Below are 14,195 nucleotides of genomic sequence, written 5' to 3'. Positions count from 1 at the left end.
AATTTCATTTTTGTTATGTATTCCTAACTTCTAATTTTATTGGTAATATATTTCTAACATCTCATAAGATCATTTTCTCCAAATACCCACAACATGAATTAAAATTTTAATATAATGTAAGTAATAATGAAAATTTGGGAGATGCATTCCACACATGTAAGACTCAATATCCCATTATTTTTCACACTAGCTTTTCAATTTATGAATTCCCTCCCCCATTTAATTAGTTACTCTTAATTTTTCATGTTTAAGTTAAGTAATTATTTGGAACATCTATTTAAAGCCTAATCACCCTTTCATAGTTTAGTGACTTATAATTTCACTTAAAATTTTTAAATGAATCATCCATCTTACTCCTTCATACACTAGAATGTCTTGCAACTTTTATGTCATTAATTAGTTATTATTTATGGATTTTGACACAAAACAAAAATTATACTTTGATATAAATACATTTTTTATACTCATTTAACGTTATACTTTTTTTTTCTTTTTTTTCTAGAAATACAAAAAATTTATTCTTTTCCTATTAAATGAATATAGATCTATCTCATCCTAATAATTTAAGTGAAAGTGAGGTGAAGTTAACGTAAAAAACAGATTACTTCAGCACAGAAAAAATAATTAATATCCTTTTCACGCAACTTGGTCAGCAATTGTGACCAATGCGTCTTTCGAAACCTAAGCACAACTCTATAAATACAACAGAAAATGGTTCCTACCATAACAAACCAATCTCTTGCAGACACAATCTAGTCAGAACAACATAAGCAAGATTTTGGTGTGAGATAATGTCAAATAACACATACCAAACATGGACACAAGCAGGGTCATTCATGGCCTCCGTCATGTTCATATACGCCATGTTCATGCGCTTGGTTCCTCCAACTCTTCAAGCCCGTGTTAGACGCTACACCAACAAATTAACCACCTTCGTCTACCCTTACATCAGAATCACCTTCCACGAATTCACCGGCGAACGCCTCATCAAAAGTGAGGCCTACACTGCCATCCAAACCTACCTCAGCGAACACTCTTCCCAAAACGCCACAAGGCTCAGAGGAGAAGTCATCAAAGTCAAAGACACACACAGCCCTGTTGTCCTTAGCATGGATGACAACGAAGAGATCGTACAAGAGTTCCAAGGGGTGAAGCTCTGGTGGGGTTCCTACAAAATCACCCCCAAAAATTACTCCTTTTCGGTCTATCGTTCTTCGGAGGAAAAAAGGTTCTACAAACTCACCTTTCACAAACGCCACAGAACCCTCATCACTCAGACTTACCTCAAACATGTTTTGGAAGAAGCAAAGGCCATCGAGACCAAGAACAGAAAGCTGAAGCTTTACACCAACAGCTCCACAAGGTGGAGCCATGTGGCTTTTGAGCATCCGGCGACTTTTGAGACTCTTGCAATGAGTTCGAAGGAGAAAGAGGGTATCATGAATGACCTTGTGAAGTTCAAGAGTGGGAAGAGTTATTATGCCAAGATTGGGAAGGCGTGGAAAAGAGGGTACTTGCTGTATGGTCCTCCTGGTACGGGGAAATCTACCATGATAGCTGCAATGGCTAATTTCATGAACTATGATGTGTATGATCTTGAGTTGACGGCGGTGAAGGATAATTCGGATTTGAGGAAGCTGTTGATTAACACTTCAAGCAAGTCAATTATAGTGATTGAAGACATTGATTGCTCTCTTGATCTCACTGGTCAGAGGAAGAGGAAGAAGGAAAAAGTTGAGGGTAGGGAGGGGAAAAGTTCTTCTTCCAAAAGGGGTGATGATGAAGATGATGAAGAGAGAGGAAGTAAGGTAACACTTTCTGGACTGTTGAATGTTATAGATGGGATTTGGTCAGCTTGTGGAGGGGAGAGGATCATGGTTTTCACGACTAACTTTGTGGAGAAACTTGATGCTGCTTTGATCAGAAGAGGGAGAATGGATAAGCACATAGAACTGTCATATTGTTGCTATGAGGCGTTCAAGGTTCTTGCCAAGAACTACTTGGATGTTGAGTCTCACCATTTGTTTCCTAGAATTGGGAAGCTGTTGGAAGAGGCAAAGATCACCCCTGCTGATGTTGCTGAGAATCTGATGCCAAAATCAGTTGATGAAGAAGTGGACGCTTGCCTGCATAGCTTGATTCAGTTTCTTGAGATCACAGAAAGGAAGCAAGTCAATGCACAAGAGAGTAAAGATATTAAACATGGTGAAGCTGTAGTGGAAGAAAATGGTGTCATCGATTAGTTGCTTTCTTTTTCTCTATCATTGAGCTTGTTTACTTGGAACAATAGTATGTGAGGCTTTGTTACCAAAGTAGGCAAAAATGTGGTATTTATTACCAAAGTAGGCAAAAATTGACTAAAAGTGAAGTCGTGGGGGGTCCAAACAACTTCAAATGAAGAAGTCGTGACCCCCCTGCACGACTTCACACTGTTCATAGCAACAGTGTTGAAGTCGTGCACTCCAAAAACGACTTCTGGGTCCTGTAATCGATTACCATTTTTTGGTAATCGATTACACAATGTTGAAATCCTGACCCTGCAAGACTGAAAATGGACGAGCGTTCACTGAAAATGGACGAGCGTCCACTTCTCCTGCCGAGCGTCCACTTAGCTAGATGGACGAACGTCCTCTTAGCTTTCTGGACGAGCGTTCTCTCGTCCATTTTCAGTGAACGCTCGTCCATTTTCAGTCTTGCAGGGGTCAGGATTTCAACATTGTGTAATCGATTACCAAAAAATGGTAATCGATTACAGGACCCAGAAGTCGTTTTTGGGGTGCACGACTTCAACACTGTTGCTATGAACAGTGTGAAGTCGTGCAGGAGGGGCACGACTTCTTCATTTGAAGTCGTTTGGGCCCCTCACGACTTCCCCATTTTCGTAAATTTGGTTGAATTTGCCCATTTTGGTAATATTATAGGTAAATATGCCTAGTTTGGTGCAAAAACCAGTATGTGACGTATATCTGTATTTGAACTTTGACTTCAACGTTGTATGCAGAATTTGAGTATATGTAATTGTCCTATGTTTCAACATCTTGTTCGACAGAAAATTAAGGTTCACGTTGCTCAAACGTTTTAGTAGATTTGTTTCACATCTTATGATTTCCTATTCACAATGTTAAAAGGTTTTTTTTTTCCATGAGGTTGGTCGAAAATCACTATTAACACTTCTTAACCTTTTCTTCCACCTCTTTAAAGTCATTATCCTTCATTCTCCATTATCAAAGTCATTCTCAAGGATTAATTCAGTTATATATTTCGATCACTATCATAACAAAATCTTAAATTCACAATAAACACAATCATTTACCTTCTTATTTTATTTTTGTATTTATAGATTTTAAAATAAACTTTTAATTAGAGTTGAGCTAATCACGATTTAAAAAACACAAAAATCAATATGTAAAAATGTTCAATTTACTATGTTAATGTTCAATAGAAACGTGATTGATCAATTTATGGATGGATTAGATACGACTTTTCAATATTTTCTGGAAACATTAACTGTCCGATAATAACGAGTCGATCATATAGTAAAGTTTTGTTCCAAAAGATTTGGTTGAAAATCTAAACTTGAGTTAAGTTTTAGATTATGATAAAATTGAGCATATTATAAGATAAAAAAAACTTACAAATCTATTATTATGCTAAGGTTTTGAGTAAAAGATAATACTAATTTTTTATATAGATAAGATTTAAGTTTTACGAGTGTTATATCTTCTTTAAAAATTACTTGTGTTTTTTATTTGTTCTTCTATGATTTGAACAGTTTGATTCCATGTTTTACATTTGAAAATCATCATTACGAATGTAGGTGTGCACTTGAAGCCAAAGATAGAGAATCATAAGTTCAATTATTGAAAATATAATAATGTTAAATTGCTTGTTAAATATACTGTTAAGATAACTTCTGCCATTATAAATTTAGTTCAAATAAATAAAACAGAAAAATAACTTATAAATCTACTTTTGTTAGAAAAAACAGAGGGATCTGACAGAATCATGGGTCAGTTGTGAAATTCTTTTTTCGTTAATTTAAGTCAGATTAATTCCATACGTTCAGCAATTTTCTTGAAAAACAATGACTTCTTGATGTTATTCATATTCAGAAATAAAAAATATCTAAAGAACTGCATAATTTATCATTCTGTGACACAGAACTAGTTAACACTTTTCTGTCGTTTAATCATTTTTTAATCAGAAACATTTTGTGAGAGAAAATGACATTTTTGTTCTTCATATCAAATTTCATTACAGAATACACAAGTAATAAAAGGTTTAATGAGTAATTTTGATGTATTATTTCAAAGAATAGAGTACCATATATATATATATATACATTCAAAGATTCTACAATTCTTCACCTTATTAAAGGAATGATAACTGCATAAATTATAATAATATCTAAATTATAACTAACACAATATTTGATTGCCTAATATCCTTTAATAGAATATTTGACATATCTACCCCCACTCAAGTTGGTGCATGGATATCACACATTCCCAACTTGAATAGAGACTCATTAAACAATCTTCTTGACACTCCTTTGGTGAGAATATCAGCCACCTGCAATTCTGATCTTACAAAAGGAAATAAAATTATTTCAGCTTCAAGCTTCTCTTTGATGAAATGTCTATCAATCTCCACATGCTTTGTTCTATCATGTTGCACAGGATTGCAAGCAATTGCTATAGCCGAAGTACTGTCACAGTACAAACTCATAGCTTCATTTTGTTTAAAGCCCAAATTTGATAGCACATTTTTAATCCACAAAAGTTCACATACACCTAGTGCCATGCCTCTGAATTCTGCTTCAGCACTAAATCTTGCTACTACAGGTTGTTTTTTACTCCTCCAAGTTACAAGATTCCCTCTTACAAAAGTAAAGTATCCAGAGGTAGATCTTCTATCATCTTTTGAACTTGCCCAATCTGCATCAGTGTACCCTTCTACCTTTAAGTTTTCATGATTTGAGAACAAAATTCCTTTTGCAGGAGCGAACTTCAAATATCTCAAAATCCTTTCAACAACATCCATATGAAGCTTCCGTGGGTCATGCATAAATTGACTAACAACATTCACTGCATAGGTGATATATGGACGTGTATGACACAAATAAATTAATTTTCCTACCAGCCTTTGGTATCTTCCTCTGTCTATGCTTGCTGAATTTGAGCATTGAAAGAGTTTATGATTTTGTTCAATTGGTGTATCAGCTGGTTTACTCCCAAGCAGCCCAATTTCCGATAGTAAATCAATAATATATTTTCTTTGGCATAGAAAAATACCATGTTTTGATCTAACTACTTCAATACCCAAACAATATTTGAGGTTTCCAAGTTGTTTCATCTCAAATTCAGATGCAAGGTATTGTTGTAAACTAGAAATCTCATCTTGGTCATTTCCTGTAACAATCATGTCATCTACATATATAATCAAAGCTGTAATTTTTCCTTTTTCTCTCTTAAAAAATAAGGTGTGATCAGAGTTACTTGCTCTATAGCCAAAAGCCTTCATAGACTTGGTAAACCTTCCAAACCATGCTCTTGGGGATTTTTTTAATCCATATAGAGCCTTCTTTAATTTGCAAACCTTCATTCCAATTGAATCAGTCATGCCTGGTGGAGAATCCATATAAATTTCTTCTGAAATTTCTCCGTGTAGGAAAGCATTTTTCACATCAAATTGTAGAAGAGGCCAATCTTGGTTTGCAGCTAGCGACAAAAGTATTCTCACAGTATTGAGCTTGGCTACCGGTGCGAACGTCTCTTGGTAATCTACACCATAAGACTGAGTGTAACCTTTAGCCACAAGTCGTGCTTTATACCTCTCAATAGTTTCATCAGCTTTGTGCTTAATTGTAAAGACCCATTTGCAGCCCATAGTTTTCTTCCCTCTTGGTAAGGACACAAGATCCCAAGTGTTGTTTTTTTCTAAAGTTGTCATCTCCTTAACCATTGCTTCGGTCCATCTAGGATCTGCCAAAGCTTCCTGTATATTACTAGGAATAGAAATTGAAGATAATTGAGATACAAATGATGCATATGACTGAGATAACCTATGAGATGACACATATTTACTAATGGGATATTTAACTTTGGCTTGGGGGTCTGGTTCATATTTAAATGGAGGTTGACCACGGTTAGAACGAGGTGGAAGAATATATTGAACAGTAGTAGACTCAGTGTTTGGTGTGCTGATGGTCTCATGCAGACAAGAATAAATTTCATGATCAATTTCATCTAAATTAGTATTATCAGAGATAGGATCAAAAGGTACCTCTGAAGAGTCAAGTTGAACCTGTGGAGAAGATTGAGCTAATTGGTTATGATCAGAAGACACTGTATTATCCAAAAAAGAAGGGCCCATATTTAGGATTGGCTCACTTCCTACAGAATGATCCTCACACGATAATTCATCTTCACAATCAAACATACCAACATCATGATTATGCACTTCACTTTCATTGCCTCCCTGAAGTGGAGAATCAACATAAAAAAATTCATGCTCATTAAATATCACATCCATAGAAATATAAAATTTCCTTGATGGTGGATGGTAAGCACGATAACCTTTTTGAGTTGATCCATACCCAACAAAAACACATTTGATCGCTCGTTCTTCAAGCTTTGTACGTTGATGTGGGTGTAAGAGAACATATATAACACATCCAAAAATATGAAGTGGTAAATAAACTATGAGAGGAAGGATACAATGATCAGACAACACATCAAAAGGCCTTCGAAAGTTAAGCACACTAGAAGGGGTTCGATTAATTAAATAAACGGCAGAGCTCATAGCCTCACCCCATAAATGAGATGAGACATTACCATCTATCAAAAGTGATCTTGTCACCTCTAATATATGTCTATTTTTCCTCTCAGCCACTCCATTTTGTTGTGGTGAATAAGGACATGTAGTTTGATGCAAGATGCCTTTAGAGTTCATGAACTCTATTAATTCAGTCTTAAAATATTTTCCTCCATTGTCTAATCGAATGACCTTAATAGATGTGTTAAATTATGTAACAATCAGATGATAGAAAGAACGAACCACATCACACACATCACTTTTATATTTAAGCAAATATACCCAGGTTACCCGAGTACAATCATCAACAAAACTCACAAACCATTTTTTTTCATTATGTGTAGATAATGGGGCATGGCCCCAAACATATGTGTGAATTAATGAAAAAGGAAAATCAGTTTTGTTATTGCTCAAAGGAAACACAACACGATGATTTTTTGCCAAAACACAAGTTTCACAAAAAAAAATCAGAAATATTGCATTTATGAAATAGTGATGGAAATAATTTTTTTAAATAACCAAAAGAAGGATGTCCCAACCGTCTATGCCACAACCAAATTTCTTTTTTGTTTTTATCTTGTATGAGATCATTCACAAGACAAGCCAACCCTCTTTTATGGTTTGATTGTGAGACATTTTCAAGATAATACAGTCCTTCACTCTCTCTACCACTAGCAATCTTCTCCTTGGAATGGATGTTCTGAAAAAGACAATGGGTTGGGTAAAACAAGGCAACACAAGAATGTGATTTGGTTAACTTGCTGACGGAGATAAGATTACAGTTTAATGTAGAAACAAATAAAACATCAGGAATCGATAAAGAGGGTGAGAGGGATATAGTACATATACCTTCAATAGGAGATGAGACCCCATTGGCATTAATAATAACAGTTTTAGAACAATTAGAGGAAAAATTAGTAAATATATGAGGATCACAAGTCATATGATTAGTAGCACCTGAATCAATTATACAATCACTACCCTTAGTAACAACAGAAAGATTAAGGGCAGAGTTAGATATACCTAACTTGGTCACAAATCCGACAGCAGTAGAAATATAACTCTTGGAAGCAGCGGAAGTTCCAGAATCATGTTTCTCCGATTTTGATTGTCATCGGAAGAAGCCATCAGAAATATTCAATGAAAAAAAACATTGATTTCTATATTGAAGAAGATATTAGTGTTTGGCTCTGATACCATAATAAAAGGTTTAAAAACTAATTTTGATGTATTATTTCAAATAGTAGAGTACCATATATATACATTCAAGAATCATATAATTCTTCACCTATTAAAGGACCGACAGGTGCACAAATCTATACAAGTTATAATAATATTTAAAGGGTTAAATATGTTTTTAGTCCCTAAACTATTGGTCGTTTCTGGTTTTCGTCCCTCTTTCAAAGTAAGGTACAATTTGATCCTCATTCTTTTCGAAACGTTCATTTTAGTCCCGGAACTTTGGTTTTAGTCCTCGTTTTGTTGCTAAATGAGGACCAAATTTTTAAACGGTGTTAGTTTTCGAGGACTAAAACGAATGTTTCGAAAAGAATGAGGACCAAATTGTACCTTACTTTGAAAGAGGGACGAAAACCAGAAACGGCCAATAGTTTAGGGACTAAAAACATATTTAACCCATATTTAAATTATAACTAACACAATATTTGATTGTCTAATATCCTTTAATAAAATATTTGACATATCAGTATAAATATAGTTATGATGTTGCGAATCATGCGAAATATTAATATTTACTTGATGCGTATTCGTTATTATATATTATTACAAGTTGGAAAAGAAAGTAAAGCAAAGAAAAAGAGCTTACTTAGCGACACCAACATGTACTAGAATTAGTGTCTGTTTTTTTAGTTTAATAAAAATTATGATCTAAAATAACTTTTATAATAAAAAAATTATCTATGGAATAAATAAAAATGATCAAAAATAAAATTATAACATTTATTTATATTTATTTTTGTAACTATAATAAAAAAATTATTATTCTTTGCTATAAAAAAAACACACATATACTCGTATATATTTTTATAGTCTTTTATAACGAGCTTTCTAGCGATTTTTCTAAGGTAAAATTTTGAAAACAAACTTTCCAGAATATATAAATAGTAGATTATAAAACAGACTTTGAGGAATGAAACTTCCCTTTTCCAATGGGGTGTAAAAATAAGCAGTGATGATGCACAGGCTATAATAACAATGATGTGATACAATAAAAAAAAGTATTTTAAGTTTTTTCTTTTAATAAAATGTTTGAAAAAAAAGGGTAAAATAATCGCTAAATCCAATCTAGTCTACCAACCCATTAGTCTAATTAATTGATTTATTACTCACCTACTTCTTAAACCTAATAAGACAAATTTACTTTTATATGTTATTATTATTTATTATTATTATTATTTTGCATACAATAGTAAAACAAAATTCTAATTCATGAGAATATCTCTATCTATTTGTTTTTATGTTTTATAATACTCATTTTGGCAGTGTTCTAATTGCAATTATTAAGATGCACATACATGAGTTATTGAAGTAACTGTTGGAAATATTAACTTCAGTTGTTCCAATGTTCCATAAATTTGTTCAATGACTAACTATTCAAAGAATAATATACAGATTTAATTACTCATTTGTTCTATACTTTAACCATTTGTACATTTTAATCCTTGTACCAATAAATCGTTCGTAATTATTTTATTTTTGTATACATGTTTTTTTTATCTGTCTTTTAAAATGTTTACCAAATATAACAAATGTTAGTGGTCATAATAAAATAGTCACAAAGTTTATTACAAGAAGAAGAAAGTATATCATATATTTTTGGTTAAAATATTTTTTGGCTTTTATATTTGTTAAAAAATTTCAAATAAATTTTCATATTTTTATTGTTCTCAATTGAATTTTTATTTTTTAAAATGCTTAATAATTAGATCATTTATGTTAGAATTATACTAACATGACATGTTTTTCTTTAATTTTTTTAATTATTTATTTATTTTGTTTGAAGAAATTCTTTTTATCGTGTGTCAAAAGTCATGTGGCAAGACATGAATCTCAATTTAATCTATGTATTTATTAATTTTATTCTAATTTTTTCTTTATATTAAATATTTTTATATCTCTTCATATTAATATCAAATTTAATTTTTGTATATATATATATATTATAATGATATTTTTATTAAAATTGATATTTTTATTAATGATTTTTAACAAGATTATATGTTTCAAATAATTGTACATAATTTCATATAAATTTATAAATTTTTATTTTAAATATTTCTATAACATTATATATCAATAACTTTTATATAAATGTTAGAGTTAGTTTAAAAATAACAATTTTATAAATTTAAATGTAAAATGTTAAACAATTTTACTATGGTTTAAAATAAATATATTTAAAATTTTAAAAGAAAATTTAAATGAATTTGAATACAAAATATAAATTTTAAAATAATTAATATTATTAAAAATATCAATTTTAATAAAAATATCATTATAACATGAAATATGATCTCGATTTTAAAAAAATAAAATAACTCAGAATTTAAAAAAATAAACTGAATTCAATTAAAATAAAAAAATACTAATTTAAAATTTAAACTTGACGCGTGACAAAAAATAATTAAAAGATTAAAAAAATCACAAACTAGTAAAACATTTATTTAACAATGTTATTATAATAGTAAAGAAAAATAACTAATTATTACACTCTTTAAAAAAATAATATAAGTTTAAATGTGTTAAAATAAATAGTGGATCAGAGTAGATCAAGCTTTTATAGTAAGGAAACGTGTTTGCGTTGTAAAGTGGAAGGAGAGGCTGCTATTGTCCCATATGCCAAATGGATAGGAAAGTACCAACGCAATGTCTCTAACCAAAGCGGCTTTCGCATCTTCCACCGTCTTTAAACTTCTTTCTTTCCATTCTCACCCAAAATCGTAACCTTTTTTAATATCGTGGATAAAAAGTTAAAAAAATTTATAAATTCAATATCTCAAAATTTTTAATTATAACATGAAATCAATTCTTTATTTAAATTTAACTCATGTCTTACTTATAACATAATTTTGTAACATTAAGTTAAAGTTATAATTTATTTCTTTTCAGAGCAATAGGTTCTATTCCTGATTATTATGTATTCAAACTCACGGTAATCCTAATACAAGGGAATCAAGTTAGAGAAAAAAATAACTTACCCAATTGAAAAAGTTTTCTTTTTTCTTTTTCTACAAGGAACTTGACAAGAAAGGGCACTTGTATGTAAGAAACTTTGACTTTTCCTTGGAGGAACTTGGCAAGAAAGAACACACACGTGTGTATATATATTCACAGAAATTGTGTAAGGTGAGAGAAAAGTGAGAAAAGAAAGAGCAGCAAAGAAGATCTGATAGAAGATGAGGGAGCTATGGAGTCAAATGGGATCGTTAATGGCAACTGTGGTGTTCATGTACACCGTTTTTGAGCGATTCTTCCCTTCTTCCTTTCGTGACCGTCTTCAGGCCTATGCTCAAAAAGTGACAAACCATTTCAATCCTTACATCCAAATTACCTTTCCTGAATTTTCAGGAGAAAGACTGAAGAAAAGTGAAGCATACAATGCCATCCAAACCTACCTCAGTGCAAACTCATCTCAGAGAGCCAAAAGACTCAAAGCTGAAGTGGTGAAGGATAGCCAAACCCCACTGGTCCTCAGCATGGATGACAATGAAGAGATCACTGATGAGTTCCAAGGTGTCAAAGTGTGGTGGAGTGCAAACAAAGTAAGCTCCAATCCACAGAGGTACAACCCTTTCTCTTACTACGGTTCCTCTGATGAGAAAAGGTTCTACAAGCTCACCTTCCACAGAAGCCACCGTGATATCATCACCATGTCTTACATCAAGCATGTGTTGGAAGAGGGGAAGGAAATTGAGTTGACAAACAGGCAGTTGAAGCTTTACACCAACAATCCTAGCAGTGGTTGGTATGGTTACAAGCAGTCAAAGTGGAGCCACATAGTGTTTGAGCACCCTGCCTCTTTTGAAACACTGGCAATGGATCCGAAAAGGAAGGAAGATATCCTGAAAGACCTTGCCAAATTTAAGAAGGGAAAGGAGTATTATTCAAAGATAGGTAAGGCTTGGAAAAGAGGGTATCTTTTGTATGGCCCTCCAGGGACCGGGAAGTCTACCATGATAGCTGCTATTGCTAAGTTCATGAACTATGATGTGTATGATCTTGAATTGACAGCAGTGAAGGACAACACTGAGTTGAGAAAGTTGTTGATTGAAACTCCAAGTAAGTCTATTACCGTGATTGAGGACATTGATTGTTCTCTTGATCTTACTGGGCAGAGGAAGAAGAAAAAGGAAGAGGTTGAGAATGAAGAACAAAAAGATCCTATGAGGAAGAATGAAGAGGAGAGTAGCAAGAGCAGCAAGGTAACTCTATCTGGGTTGCTGAATTTTATTGATGGGATTTGGTCAGCTTGTGGAGGTGAGAGGATCATCATTTTCACCACAAATTATGTGGAGAAACTTGACCCTGCTCTCATCAGGAGAGGGAGGATGGATAAGCACATTGAGATGTCCTATTGTTGTTTTGATGCATTCAAGGTGCTGGCCAAAAACTACTTGGATGTTGAGTCCCACCTTTTGTTTGGTAGAATTGGGAATTTGTTGAAAGAGACAGAAATGTCACCTGCTGATGTTGCTGAGAATCTAATGCCAAAGTCTGAGGATGAAGATGTGGAGACTTGCCTGGAGAATTTGATTATGGCTCTTGAGAAGAACAAGGAAGAAAATGCAAAGAAAAAGGCAGAAGAAGAAGCACAGAAAAAGTTGGAGGAGGAGAAAGCCAAAGAAGAATCTACTCAGAATAAGGAAATAAACCAAGAAAAAACTAGGGAGAATAAGGTGAAGGAAAATGGGTTTTGTTGAGGGGGAAATGAAAAATGGGTTTTGTTGAGGGGGAAATGGAAAATGGGTTTGCAAATAACAATCAAATATTGATCTAGCCAGTTAGATTTTCTATTGGTAGGTAATGACTGCAGTACACTACCACTACTGGGATTTGGTAATTTGAAATATCTACCAATTTTTCCAATGTAGCTTCTTGGTAGCTTCTTGGCTTAATAAGAATCAATTAACCTTCTTGTGTTGCTCAATCTTTATTTTCCTTGTCTTCTGGTTTTTCCAATGTTTCTTAGCTTACAGATTGAACTCACTTCATTTCAGTCTGTGCCATCTTTGTATAAGGCATAATGTTTGGTTCATTGGAAACCAACCACCTGAAAAAAATGCAGTTCAAAGATTTTACTACACGGAAGAATGGTGTTTTTTTAAATAAAAAAACATCCTAGTCAAATAAACATACAATGATCATTGTCTTACCAATCTAAGTCACTCTTCCAACTCTCTTGCAGGCCAAAAAGAAATTATTTTTATTTGATCTTTGACGTTGTTGATGACTGAAAGGTTCAATGTTTCTTAAATAAATAGTTCTCAGCTACTGGTTCACAAGTTAATTATCAAACAGTTCTCAGTTTCAACCAATACTTTATATTAAATTGTGATAGTCACAAAGTTAAACTTGGTTATGGATTCAATGTTACTATTAGACGACAATCTAGCATTTGTAGTTTTCACCAGTTACTGGTTTTTGGACCATTACTGATAATTACCCTATATTTTCTATATTTTGATCCACACTCAAACACGAAGACCTTTTCTCCCTTCCTAGATTCATACATGGACAGTGATATCAGATAAGAAAACTAATTAGAATTTTTTATATAAACATTCAGAAACATTTAAGCTATAATAGTCAGCTATTAAATAAAAATGATAATAAACAAAAATAAGTCTTTTCATTCTGTTTTCTTGCTCTGTGCCCTACCTAAACAGAACATAGAACAGGCCTAATTTACTTTTTCTTGCAAAAGCAAAGGCTGATTTCATCTTTATCTGGTGACCTTTCAAGCTTTATAAGAACCACTCAAAATGAACACTGTGTAGCATAAGAAAGTCAAAAATTGGGATACCTAACCAAATGTTTTTGTTTTTCTGCTCTATTGTATCTTCTTATCCAATTGATTAAGGAACCTGTAGTCGGTGCTATGACAATTTAGCATGCATCAACACACGTCATACACAACAAAATATTTTTCTAAATCTGATCAAATACATAAATAAACTAAAAAACAGCACAGATATAGTGGAAGTGCTTCTAATAAATTATTTATGATAAGATGTAATGAAAGAAAACTTTTTCTAATACACTAGATTATGTGTTTAATATTGGTAATAAAGTTTGATCATGTGAATCAACCAGAAGTCACGAATCAGATCAGTTTACAGTATTATAAAATTCAACAAATT

The 14,195-nt window shown here is 32.7% G+C and overlaps 2 pseudogenes; both read left to right on the top strand.

Annotated features, from left to right (window-relative positions):
* The first annotated feature begins 591 nt into the window (after window positions 1–591).
* LOC124845033 (AAA-ATPase ASD, mitochondrial pseudogene) lies at window positions 592–2,491 on the top strand (annotated as a pseudogene).
* An 8,662-nt stretch (window positions 2,492–11,153) lies between these two features.
* On the top strand, window positions 11,154–12,982 carry LOC124839097 (AAA-ATPase ASD, mitochondrial pseudogene; annotated as a pseudogene).
* Window positions 12,983–14,195: the final 1,213 nt, after the last annotated feature.

Source organism: Vigna umbellata, chromosome 4 (genome assembly GCF_029865625.1).
Source record: "Vigna umbellata cultivar VRB3 chromosome 4, Vumbellata_1.0, whole genome shotgun sequence".
In the NCBI taxonomy this organism is placed as follows: domain Eukaryota; kingdom Viridiplantae; phylum Streptophyta; class Magnoliopsida; order Fabales; family Fabaceae; genus Vigna; species Vigna umbellata.
Note: the sequence above shows the minus strand (reverse complement) of the source record. Positions and strands in the feature narration are given on the sequence as shown.